This window comes from Neopsephotus bourkii, unplaced genomic scaffold (assembly GCF_033783945.1).
Source record: "Neopsephotus bourkii isolate Nb327-2 ecotype Australia unplaced genomic scaffold, CSIRO-AGI_Nbou_v1 NB_1615, whole genome shotgun sequence".
Classification (NCBI taxonomy): Eukaryota; Metazoa; Chordata; class Aves; order Psittaciformes; family Psittacidae; genus Neopsephotus; species Neopsephotus bourkii.
The window spans coordinates 1,596,146-1,609,362 of record NW_026902090.1 but is presented as its reverse complement, the minus strand read 5'-3'; the positions used below and the strand labels follow the sequence as shown (position 1 = coordinate 1,609,362).

Below are 13,217 nucleotides of genomic sequence, written 5' to 3'. Positions count from 1 at the left end.
GCTGTAAAATGCAGGAGGAGCATGTGGGATTCAGAAGAATGATGTGATCAGATGCCACATGTAAGAGCTGAGGGGGCAAATTTCTGAGAGGGTTGCAAGCTCCCCTTTCATAGTTAAACCAGTGCTGAGGAAGGATGTTAGAGCAGTTTTTGCCACCAGCTGGGAGTAACCAAATTTCCCCAGGTACAGCATGTGTTTTGGCCAGCCCTGATGTGCATGAACCCTGTGCACTGAGATGCTTAGGGCTCAAATCACTTGAAGTCTGTTATCACTTGAAAGCTGGTTATCTGGATGCTGCTCCTCTGCCATGCTGCAGTGCTTCAGTGAGGAGCAGGGCTTGCTGCAGGCATTTACAGCACAGCTCCCTCCTCTTTGGGTGAGGTGGCTTCTCCAGTGTCCTCCTCTATTCCAGTGGTTGCCTTCTGTGAAACACTCTGAGGTGCTTTGCCCTAGCAGTGGTGGGCAGGTGGCAGGGCAGGTTTGGTTCACAAAGCACCAGGGGTCTGTAAAACAGCTGGAAGGGCCCCATGAGCATCTGAATGTGAAAGGAGACACAGCTGATGTTGCAAGGACCAAACAGAGTTTCTGGACCTCGCAGTAGTCTGTCAAAGGCTTTAGAACAAGGCTTTGAGATGTTACTAAGGTGCCTTGCCCTTCTCTGCCTCTGGCTCCCCCATAGGAAGGGCTGTGTCCCTTGTCTGTACAGATATGTCAGTGAGTCTCTTCTACCCATCTGCCAAGTCCCCACTCTCTTTTGGGCTGTCCCTGGCTGCTGCTCTCATATGACAAATCTTCTACAAAGCTGTAGTTTCACTGCATGGAAAAACACCTTTTTCCTCTGCATCTTGTTTCCAAGCCCTGAGCTTTCCTTTGAGGGTGGAAAATTTTTTGCGTCTCGACTTTATGCCCATCTCAGACTCATCTCAAAGCACCTGGTACTTTATGGCATCTCCATTTTGTTTCATTGTGGTGTCCTAGCCCAAGCACGTGTGCTGAATTCCCTAGCATCTGGCCTTCGCTCATATCTATCTGTTGGAAGCTGAATGCATCTCTGATTTGGGAAATCAATCACACTTAATTGAAGGGTGATTGTTTTCACATACGAGCCTGCCACATCACTTTCATCTTTATCACATTCCCTTTCTCTCTGGGTTTTGTGTGACAAGATACTGAAGTGCAGGAGGGATGAGGTCGCCGACCTTGGACCTGGATATAATTGAAAAAAGAGGGCAGCATCTTCCTTTCTTTCCTCTGGTGGATCAGTTTGCATTTCCTTCAGCTGTCGGACCCAGCACATGTGCATGCACTCACAGCCATATTTAATCCAGTCTCACACACAGCTGTGCCATGATGCTGTGCAGCAGAGCAAGCTAGCTCCCACCATGGCTAGTGGCTCTTGCAGGGCCATGGAGAAGGTGCATCCTCTCTGTGCATCACAGCAGGGAAGAGGGGATGATAAAGGATGGGATCTGACATGTAGCAGAGCCTTTGGGATGCCCAGTGTTTCTGGGTGTCTCCAGGCATCTTGAAGAGCAGGATCAGGGAGATCAGTCTGGCTTTTTAATGAGGTTTTGAGCAAGTCACTCTTCTGTTCCATCTTGCTCTTTGCCTGATCACACTGGAGACTGTCTTACACCAGGACTTAGTCGTTTTTTTTAGTGGAACATTATGATGCACAGCAAGGCTCTGATTTCCTCCAAGAGCTCCCACAACACAGATGGTGCATGAGCAATCCCTCCCGGTGGGCCCCTGCAAGGACTTGAGCCCAAGTCCAGTCCCATGTGGCCACCTGTCTTGTCACCCTATAGGGATGTACCAGTCCAAACAACTGATAAACTCTCAGCACACAGAGATGTCTTCCTGTCTGTACCAGCGAGCTGAATTGCTGGCTGTTCCCCAGACTCCAGTTTGAAGGTCTCTATAGTATTGACTTTCTCGCACTTAGAAGTGCCTCATTTATCTTATGCTCTGCATTTGTCTTTCCTGCCAGTGCAGTAGTAAGCAACTGGAGCTTGCTGCCAGCTTTTCTCCCTTAATGACACACCACGTATGCAGACAAGGATCTGAATCAGAGCTCTGGAGTTATTCCCTGCTTCCTCACTTTGGAGAAACGTATCTTAATGCAGTACCCTTCCTTTGCACTTTGTCTTGAGGCTTGGCAATGAACCAGCCCCACTACCCCCAAAGGCTGTGATCCAGGGCATGCCTCCAAATTTGGACTCATCTGAAGGATGATGGTGACAATAGGAAAGCTCCTGCTGGCTCTGACAGCCCTTGGACCAGGCAGCCCCAACCAACTCCACCTTTGATTCTTTTCCATTGTGATCAGATTTGTCCCTTCGAGATGTGGGGAGACCCATCAAAGACCCAATGCAAACCTTCTCCCAGAGTGTCTGCTCTAGATATCACAGAAGGAATTTAAGGTTCCTCCAGATGCGAGATTGCATGGTGCCTGTTTTTATTTAGGTACCTCCAGTGTGGGCCTCTCTGACAGGTGCTGATGACCTGCAGCCCAGCCAGCCAGGGTTGAAAAGGGTAGGAGGGCTGGATTTTGTGTGATGGAGCTATGGGTTTCATTGATTTCTTAATAAAGACACAGAGCCTCACTTCCCTCCAAATTTTTTAAAGCTCTTGTCAATCTCTGACACAGCTGCCAGGGCGAAAAACCCTGCCAGCACCATTGTGAAGGCGTGTACAGAATCAGGGCAGTAGGTGGCGAGTTGGATGTCTTCCCTCTGCAGAGACAAACCAGAGCCCAAGCCTGCTGTTGCCTAGTATTCCCCCCATGCCAAGTCACCCCACTGTGCTGAGGATGCTTTGGGTCCTCTGGGCCTGCTCTTGCCTAGAGGGGATTGTGTTGGAAATGAACTTTGTGGTGTCAATGTAGGTTACAAATGACTTTTTGCAAAGTCACAGTGGAGCTGGGCAAGGAGGTGCATGATGTTCACCTAGGCTGGGAGTATATGGGTAGAGCTTTGTTCAGGGCAAGAGACTGAATGAGGTCTCTGCAGTCTTCTTAGCATGGTAGCAGGTCACCACCCTCTACCAGATCTTCCTTCTGAAAGCTGCCAGAAGTAATTGTATGGAGTCTGCAGGACAACCTTTTACTGCAAACTTTGCATCTTTGGTGTCTGGTAGGGTGCAGCTTCCCCATCACTGTGGGAGGTGGTTGCTTCTCACAGGGCTCCCCGCTCCCTGCCCAGAAACTGCTGTGTTCTGGAGCAGGAGGTTGGAGCAATCAAGACAAAAGCAATGATCCAAGCATTATTTGCCTCTTGCACAAAATTTTGATGAAAACAGATGGAACATTTGCAGGTTTTTATTTAAAAAAAAAACCAAAGCCCAGAAATCTGAAGGCAATTTTGTATTTGTTATTGTCATTTTCAGGCTTTTTTTTCCCCTCTTGGCAAAAAAATAGATGATATTTTCCATCACCCCAAAATTCCCCCACTGAGGGTTAAATACACAGTCTTCTGTGTTGAGCAGAGCTAAAAGGAAGGCGAAACCCTTCCCATTCCCTTGGCTTAGAGCAAGAGGGATGGGAGATTACTTGCTAAGAGCCAGCCTCTCTCTGGCCAGCACCCAGTGTTCCTCCAGAGCCTCTGAGTTGCCACTGTGTCTCACTAAGATGGCAAAACCTTGCTTTTGTGAGCATGAGCAGCATTTGCCACTTCAGCCTGCGCTCTGGGAGCTCAGGATGGCCTGAGCAGCCCGTGCTAGCTGGCAGAGGGAGCCACTGGGGCTTTTGGGGAGGCTGAGTCTCCTCTGAAGCTGAGGAAAGGCAGAAATCGCAGCAGGGGTGTGTGGGGTGGTGAACCACAGGGTGCCCTGCGGACATCCCAGAACAAGCATTCCTGAGTTGTCCGGAATATCTTGTCCTTGGGAAGCTCCTTGCCTGCAGGAGTCAGGAAAACAGAGCCAAACACCTCTACCCTCATCCGTCAGCAGAGATGGAAGAGCCCAGGGCCTCCCTCCTTCTTCTTCCACTGGCATTGGATTTGGACGTACACTAAGGAAGGTGCTATCGGTTAAAATAAGAGAACCCAGAGAACCCCCCTGATGTGACCTGCAGGGTGTTGCAATTCCTCTCTGCCACTGGCCTGCCTGGTTTTTGCCACACATGCACACACCTTCCTCCCCCTTCCACAGTGCTTATCGCAAGTGTTTTGGTAGAACTGCCCTTGTCATATAAATCTAAACATAATTCTCTCTTTCCTGTTAAGCTAAAGAAAATAAACGTGTAGGGCTGTTACTGGAAGCCAAGCTGTAGGACTGCCCTAAATTCTCTTCTTATTGAGTCTGGGCTGAAAATCACTCAATTCTGCTGAGGACACACATCTATGCTTGCACACACAGGGAGGGAAGGCGGGAGGGGGGAGGGCGAAAGAAAGAGAGCGCGAGAGAGAGGACGCGGTGTGTATAAATATCTCCAGCTCTCTAGATAGTCGGCAGATTTATTCCGCTGCCAAGCCTGCAGAAAATTGACTTGTTTCATGGAGGCAGGCTATTGACACATTACCGCAAGGAGGGTTAGGAGAGAAAGCGGTGCGGCTGGCGCCCCTCTATTATACGATAATGTAATCAGCATTGTGGGAAATGACTGTGGGTAAAATGGCATTGCTGACATTTATATTAGAGGATATTGATGGCAGGAACTGTGACCACATCTATCGTACCTCCCGTTTGCCAGGATTGACACAGACGGCTCTTGTTGGCTGGATTTCCTCTCTCTCTCTCTCTCTCTCTCTGCCTCTCTCTCTCCTTCCTCTTAGCTCCGTTGCTCGCTGCTGTCACTGCAGATAGATAATTGAAAAATGGATCTCACCTTTCCAGCAAACAGGAGTGGTTCAGGCAATTACTGCAGAGGTTATCTACTCAATCTCGAGGCCTCTTCTCCGAGAGAGATTCAGAGGAAATTGGATTTTACATGGATGTTTTATTCTGCAAGGGCTTTAGTATAAATAGAGGCAAGGAGACACCAGCAGACTGTATGGCTGAGAATCACAGAGGGGTACAATGGGGTTTTGACAGGGAGGCTTGGCTGTAGACATGGCCATAATAACATGCTGTGGTCCTCTGCAGGATTTCTGGTCTGAATTTCTTTTGATATTGTTGTTGTGTTTTTAATGTTTGTTGGGTTTTTGTTGTTGTTTTTAAGGTGGAGGTTAAAAGAGGTTACCCCCACCCCCAGCCACTGGGCTAATTTTGCCCCTGGAAATAAAAGGGAGTTGTTCCCAAAGGAAATAAAGGCAAATAGATGGCAAAATGCTCTGAAGAAAAGAGGGCAGAGGAGACCAAGATGTATTAAAAGAGTGTTCGGCTCTTAAAGGAGGGGAATTGCTTCTGGGGAGTGGATATTACCCAAAGGCCTGTTCCCTGTGAGCATCCTTGAGGAGGTTAGGCCTTGAAGTGTCTGGCTAAATGTGAGGCAAAAATGTACCCATGGTCGGTTAGGACACGCTGTAATGCCAGGCTTTGGGCTGTGCTTGGTGGGAATCCAGCCCCTGAAAGCAATTTGCAGGTGGTATCCTCAGCCTCAGAAACTGCTGAACTGAGGAGGCCAGAGAAGGGCCTTGATGGTCTTGGTGGCCTTGACAGTCTGGTGTGGCAGGAGGAGACAGAGCACCACATGGCTTGGAGCACGCATGTAGATGCACGTGGGTGTGGTGTGCATCCTACCTGGCCTCTCTTTGGAAACCTGCATGGGAATTTTCTTGCTGGAAATCTGGTCTTGCAAACGACAAGGACATGATTGTTACTGCTGTAAGGACCCTTAAAACTCTGTTCCATAGGTAAGCATGTTGCTGTCCAGGGCTGTCAGTGCAGCACCTTTCATCAACACTGTATCCACTTTTAAATTAAGTCTTAAAGAGAAAAAACTGGAAGGGGTTTGCTCTCAGCGGCTTGGCAAGCCTGGTGGCTGAGAGCTTTGTCTGGAGGAGCCTGGGTCATGCAGCCCGTTCCTACTGCTGCCCAGTGAACACAGAGGAAGGCTGTGGGATGGCTCATGGAAAGGTTCAGCAGATGTGCCTGACTACAGACCAGTTTCCAGAGAAAGGCAGGCTAAAGTAGGGTCTGCCTGGAAGAGTTTGGGCAAAGCTGATTCCCCACTTGGTGAACTCACCTATCCTTTCGTAGGTAACATATAACAAGTGGGGTGTTTGCACGTGTGGGTAAATACTCATGCATGTGGGTAAGAGAAAAGTGCTTTGCACCACCCAATTGGTTTTACTCCCAGCCAGTGCAGGATGCACAGGGACACAGCTTTGCACTAACAACTTCTCAAACTGTTATCCCAGATGGAAGCACTGGGGCTGGTTTTGCAGGAGAAGACTTTCAGCACGGCATCAGTCAGTCTCATCAACCCTTCTGCTGTCCCCAGCAGAGGCCCATGCCCAGCCGTGGGTGCTCCTCCCCAGCCCTGTGTCTCTGCACCCTGCCATGTGCTGCAGTCCTGCTGTTCATCACTAGCTTTTTCACACTCTCCTCTGCCTGTCCCCTGATGTCAGTGCTAGAGGTGCTCATCTCTCTTGCTGATCAAATCATTCCTGACGTGCACAGCAGCAGCCTCTTCCTTTCTGATAGCCTGTCTCCAGGGTCCTAGGTGAGGTCCTGCCATCTCTTTCCCAGGCAGTGAAAAGGCAGAGGTGGGGGAGGGCAGTGAGGAACTATAGGATGGGTCTCCCCACCCCTCACACCTCTAATCCCTGTGATACTGACAGCCAGAGGCCCCCAGCCTATTGCCTATTCTGGCAGTGAATGCAGGGCTGGAGATGAAACCAGGCAGCTTCAAATGAGCAACAAACCCCACATTTTCAAGCAAAACAAGAGATGAGCTGCTGGAGCTCAACCCTAAGACAGGGATGGGTGTTACACTCCTGGAGATCCCTGAATCTGGGTGGGATGTTTTCTGGGGAGCCAAACACAGGTAATGTGGCTGAGCTTTTCCTGGAATCTCCCAGCAATAGGCAGCACGAGGCTGGGGAGGGGTGGGGAGAGGGAGGCCAGGACAAGTAAGGCTTTGTGCTTGCCCTTCTTCTGCATCAGCCCTGGGCTTCCACTGGTAGCCATGAGAAAAGGCCTGGCTGCCTGCATTGGTGCCCCAAAGCACAGTCATCTAGGTTCAGTAGAAAAGGGTAGCCAAGCTCTCTGAAAATGATTCAATTAAGAAATAGAAAAATAAAAATAAAAAAAAGCAAAAGAAAAAGGAAAAGGAAGAGAAAAAGGAAAAGAGCATGCACTGGGATCAGGATCAGTGCCTGTGGAGATACAATTTTCATCTTGGTTTTGCACATCTTTTTCAAGTAAAGGGAATACTGAATTTCTATGCTGTGACCAAAACCCGCATTATCTGAAGAATGACAAGAAGCTGCTTTTTGAGCTGCAGATGATAGACTGAAAGAGGAGGAAGAGTCCAGCCATAAGGAAGATGTTTCTATAGAAGAATCCAAACAGTAGCAGAATATTTCAACATATTCTGAAACAACGCATGGGCCTCATTTCCTTCTGAAATATTTCGTTTAAAGAAAAACACAATGAAATGCTGCTGAAATGACATTTTTGACAAAGTGCCATTTTTCAGCATGACCTCTCGGACCCACTCACACCAGTGTTGCTAACTAGTTCTGCGTTCCTCAAAGCCTGCAGGAGTTGAGGCCAGCACACTGGGGACTGATGAGCAGAGAGATGCTTTGGCTCTTTCTCCACCAGCACCTTATAGGTCTAAGTCCCAGAGCAGCTTCCCCTGTAGATGTTCAGGCTGGGTAGTGGTGTCTGTGACTTCAAGGCCACAGAAGAAAAGGCTGTGGTTTGAGGAGGCTTTAGCCATCAAGACTTGCCTCTTGTGGATGCAATCTACCTATGGGGACTGTGTGCTCCTGACAGGCTTGCACAGGCTGTTCTGGAAGGGGAACACAGGTCTCAAAAGCTTTCCGTCTCCAAGCTGCTGGTCTCATCGGACAACCCCAAGTCAGCACATGAAGAAATGCCTCCTGCAGAGTGCCAGGGCAGGAGTAAGGGTAGGCTGAGTAACAGAGGGGAGACAGCAAGGCTTCTGCCTTCCCTGATTTCCAAACCAGAGATGGATGGGTGGCCAGGCTGGGGCGAGAGATCACACTGCTGCCACAGCCAAAGGTCTTTGTGATGGACTGGAGTAGGTTCTGAACACCTCAGGAAGTCCCCTAATGCATCTAAAAGCCTAACAGCTGAGCTGAGTGTCCTTGTACATTGTCTTCTATATAACCTCTGTAATTGCTCTGAATATAGTATTCACTTTCATTGCTTGGCCTAGATTGCTGAAGGCTGTTATTGCATACTCATAAATAGCTGCTGTGTTCCACCTTGGAGAAGACTGCACTCCACAAAGGTGGTGAGGAGGCTTTGTTGCTGTCTAAATAAGCTTTCCTGAAGTGGGATGGATGCCATGAGACTTAATCTCCTTTAAAAGCTTCGAGCTCCTTGGATGAAGGAGTACAATATTATTTTATTAGCATTACCACAATTGTTAGTGGTATTACTAATATCAATCTTATTATAGTGATAATACCTGGCCAGGTATGCAGCTTGAGTAGCTGGCCAAAATGTTGGGTCTTGGGACACATGCCAGAGGTTTCCCTGTTGGGCACATAGCAAGAGTCCTGCAATAATACCAGCCTCCTGTAAGAGAGGAAATAATCTCTGGAGATCCTATACAATGCAAGATACAAGCATGTTGCTCCTTTGGCATTAGCTTCCTTTGGTATTATCTTACTATGCTGAGACCCCCACCCTCGATCAGGATCCCTGCTGTCTCTTCAGCCCCAGAGCATAAAGGACTGCCTTCAAACTGCTCTCAGCTAAATGTGCTTATAAACACAGTGCTGCTTAGTTTGTGTGCACACGTTCAGCAGGCAGGGAATGGCTGAGCACTCCCATGAGCAACTCCTATGAGTGGTCAGTGGTCTACAGCACTGACCACTGGGGCCTGTATGAGGCATGGAGCTGCTGCAGCCTGTGCACCTATAGGGATGTGAGGGAGAGATCAGAGCCTTGGCATGTCCTCTGAGCAAATGAATGGAGAAACACTAACCCCCCTCTCCTTATGGTTGCAGATGCATTTGCTCAGCCACAGAGTGAACCACATCCACCTGCAGCCCTGATCTGGAGACAGTTAAAAGGACCTGCACTTCACTCAGTTTGTGTTTAAGCCTTTCCCATGTCCTTGCCCTGGCTGCTGACCAGAGCATCTTTCGAGCTTTGCTTTCCTTTCCTACCCACCTCTCTTGGTATGCACCCTGGGGGCGGGAGGAAGGTGGGAAGGATTCATGGCATTGATCAATAACTCTTTCCTGCCCAGCCAGGAACCCAACCCGCCCGACTTTATTGCTGCAACCAGATCCCGGCTTGAGGGATGTTACGACAACCCGCCTGGGCCACGGGGGCCAGAAGAACAAATACCTTGCTAACAGGCATGACTTCAGCCCGCACATGCCCTGCTCCCCGGATGGCTCCTCTGACAGAGGAAGCCCCTGTGAGGATTTACAAGTCCCAACCACTTCCTGAAATCACCACTGCTGCTCATTATCTCACCCTCCCATCACCTGCACCAGTCCGGATCTGCTTTTGAAGGGAAAGGAGAGCCTTGAGAAGGAAGAGGAGGTGTGTAAGTCCCTGCGATCTGGTCGTGGGATTGGGGGATGGCAACGGACCCCGACGATAAAATATCTGAGCACTATGGCTGAGTCTTTTTATTACCTGAGATGGAAAATGAGTGCCAGCTGCAAATCAGGGATTTCAACAGCCTTTCTGAAGGCATGTCAAGCGTTTTATGGCTGGAAATACATTTAGGGTTTATTATAGGCTGCCCACTGATCTTTCCTGCATGTATGCAGTGGTTGGACACTGTTCTCACCCTGCCTTTGGGTAGCGAAGGGTCCCCACAAATTGATCAGCTTTCTGATTACAAATTGATTGGTTCCATCTGCTGCTTCTCTGCTTTCCTACTCCTGAGTGAGGATTTAACCTCACATTGAGACAGGCTGGAAGCAGATTTGGAGGGCAGCCCCAGCCTGCAGTGGGACACAGAATATGTTGCAGACCTGTCAAATGTCACACATAGCGACACTAGCCCCATGGCTCCCCCCACAGCAGGAACTGGCTCTCCCCTTCCCAGCACTGTGCCTTGAATTCCCCATCCTCCAGCATCCAACACGTGCGAGCCCTACATCTTCATGAGAGGAGCACCCCCATCATCCGGTCCCATCCTGGGGTCTTGGGAAAGTGGGCAGAGTAATGGGAGCCGGACCTTCTAGAGGTGGGAAGCTGCTGCAGCCAGGAGGCAGCAACACGGCTTAGTGAGCAAGCACACAAGCTCTCCAGGCACCTGGGGACACTGGCTGTTGGAGAAAGCACCTCTTGGCTTCACTGCTGATGTGCCATGTCTTCATTGCACTGCATCCTCCCCCAGATAAACCAGGGCTTAACATTGCAGCAGAGGTGCCCAACTGTCTGCTCCAGGGATGACAAGCTACACTAAGCAGTGCAAAGAAAGGCAGTGAGTGGGTAATGGCCTTCTTTCACGGGTTGAGCTCCTTCTCTCAGTGATGATGTTAGTTTGGATCTCTCTTCCTAAGCAATTACATTTCTAAGGGTTGTCATAATGTCACGTCTTTGAGGCCTCATCCCTTCTGTCAAAATTACTTGAAAATGTTGGGCAGTTTAAAAAGGTGTTGAGGGGCAGACAGGTAGGCATAGATGAAAACAGGGGGACTAAAGCTTGTTTCCATAGGAATCCCCAAGCTAAACCCCAAAATTCCAGCCCTTTGGGCAGCAACCGTAAGTCGGAGACACCAGGACTGAGGACAAAGGCACTGGGCTTGGAGGAATTAGGTGTTTTGCTAGCCAGTGGGACAGACCTGCTACCAAACCCTCTGGCAGACAGCTACACCTCTCTGTATGTACTGTATATAGAAGACCATGCACCTGACTCTTCCCTGCAAGGCTTCTTGGAGGAGCCCTCTCAATGTGCTTGCCAGAATGGTAATATAGCCCTCTAACCATGCAGCAAAAGCAAAGATTCCCTCTGAAAATCAGATGCAGTTGATGCTGTTGATCTATGCTCCTTGCTGCACCTCACTCCTGCTTGCCCACCATGACATGATGGAGTTGTGGATGCCATGCTAACATGGGTGCTAAGAGGCTTGCTGGGCAATCACACCCAATCCAACCCTGCGGACTAACACATGCAGCTGGGTATTGCTGTCCTTCATCTCCTCAGCTGCCAGCTATGTCCTTTAGCATTGGTACCCAGGCACAGCTACAGGTTGGGCAAAGAAGAGATTCAGAGCAGCCCTGCGGAGAAGGACTTGCGGGTGCTGGTTGATGAGAAAATGAACATGAGCCGGCAGTGTGCACTCGCAGCCCAGAAAGCCAACCGTATCCTGGGCTGCATCAAAAGGAGCGTGACCAGCAGGTCGAAGGAGGTGATCCTGCCCCTTTACTCTGCTCTCGTGAGACCTCACTTGGAGTATTGTGTGCAGTTCTGGTGTCCTCAACATAAAAAGGACATGGAACTGTTGGAACAAGTCCAGAGGAGGGCCACGAGGATGATCAGGGGACTGGAGCACCTCCCATATGAAGATAGGCTGAGAAAGCTGGGTCTGTTCAGCCTGGAGAAGAGAAGGCTGCATGGAGACCTCATAGCAGCCTTCCAGTATCTGAAGTGGGCCTACAGGGATGCTGGGGATGGACTCTTCATTAGGGACTGTAGTGATAGGACAAGGGGTAATGGGTTAAAACTTAAACAAGGGAAGTTTAGATTGGATATAGGGAGGAAATTCTTTCCTGTGAGGGTGGTGAGGCACTGGAATAGGTTGCCCAGGGAGGCTGTGAATGCTGCAACCCTGGCAGTGTTCAAGGCCAGGTTGGACGAGGCCTTGGGTAATATGGTTTAGAGCGAGGTGTCCCTGCCCATATCAGGGGGGTTGGAACTTGATGATGATGTTAAGGTCCTTTCCAACCCTAACTATTCTATGATTCTATGATTCTATCTCCTGCATGTCCTCCTGTCCATCCTCCTGCTGAGACCTCCCCACTTTGCTCTCATCTCAGGTCTCTTAAAGGATCTTTTTTATCCCCACTTGTGAAACAGATCCATATACTGTGTACACCCCAACCATCCAGGTCCTACTGTCGAGCTGCTGGTTTAATGTCTCCTTTCGATTTCTATTGATTGGTCTCTGCTCTTCCTGTTGCACTCACATCACATTTTTAAGCTTTCTCTGCCAAGAAAAAAAAAAAGAGATACGAACTTCCCCTAAGTATTCAGGACTTGAAGACATGGAGGAAGTTACCAGTGTCGGTGGTAAACCAGGAGAGCTGGGGCCATACATGGGGATGAAGGAAAGAACAGGGACAGGAACCAGAGTAAATCTGAGGAGCTGCAGAGAGGGACGAGTCCAGCTAACATGCCACCTCCTGAAGGAACAGGAGCGTGAGATCTGAGGTGGAAGAACCACTCCAAATGCAACGTGGGAACAATGGGGCTGTAAATTAGTTCCTGCTTAGTGTTGTGGCAGTTGTCTCGGCCTGTGCCATGGTTGCCATCTTGCCTGATGACATGGCAACCACCTTGACCTCTTCCATGGCCGCCATATTGGCCTGCGCCATGTCAGCCATCTTGGCTGACCATGCCCAACTGGCTGCTGAGTCTACAAGCACATCCCCCTGACATTTCATGTCTGAATCCACTGTGGGATAGTGAGTCCTTCGTTAACTCATGCTGTACATGGCCTGGGTGCCAAGGAAAGGCAGTAGCCCCCCATGGTGCCTTGGATCCAGGCACTTCTTGCTCAGCGGCCATTGCCGTGAGGAGCAGCGGGGGTCCCGGCTGGATACCCGTCCCCTCGTATACTCCTGCTACCATCTGCTGGAAGGAATCAGCCTGTGCGCTCGTCCGGCATACGGAAACCCTGTTGAGAACCATAACGGGAGCAGCACAAGGACGAGGGCAACGCTGGGGTGAACCTGACGGCTCACTGCCTTCCCACCCTGGGCTTATGGGGACCAGGAATCTCAGGTCTCTCCTAGCGTGTGGCCTCTGGCATGTTGTTTTAAGGCTGCATTTCTTCGGGGCTTTCTTGGCTCTGACACAGCTCTGCTTCACAGTCTTGCATAAGGCATTGGTTTGGTCTGTACCTCAGTTTCCCTGCTGCTGCTTAAAACGCCATCCCTTAGTGTTG

At 49.7% G+C, this 13,217-nt stretch overlaps 1 long non-coding RNA gene across 1 annotated transcript; it reads right to left on the bottom strand.

The window, feature by feature from the left end:
* Window positions 1-718: 718 nt before the first annotated feature.
* LOC133222644 (uncharacterized) lies at window positions 719-12,848 on the bottom strand. Its single transcript, XR_009728329.1, has 4 exons — window positions 12,451-12,848; window positions 12,147-12,257; window positions 4,677-4,793; window positions 719-3,895 (listed from the first exon to the last, which is right to left on the bottom strand). It is a non-coding gene; the product is annotated as an uncharacterized LOC133222644 (long non-coding RNA).
* Window positions 12,849-13,217: the final 369 nt, after the last annotated feature.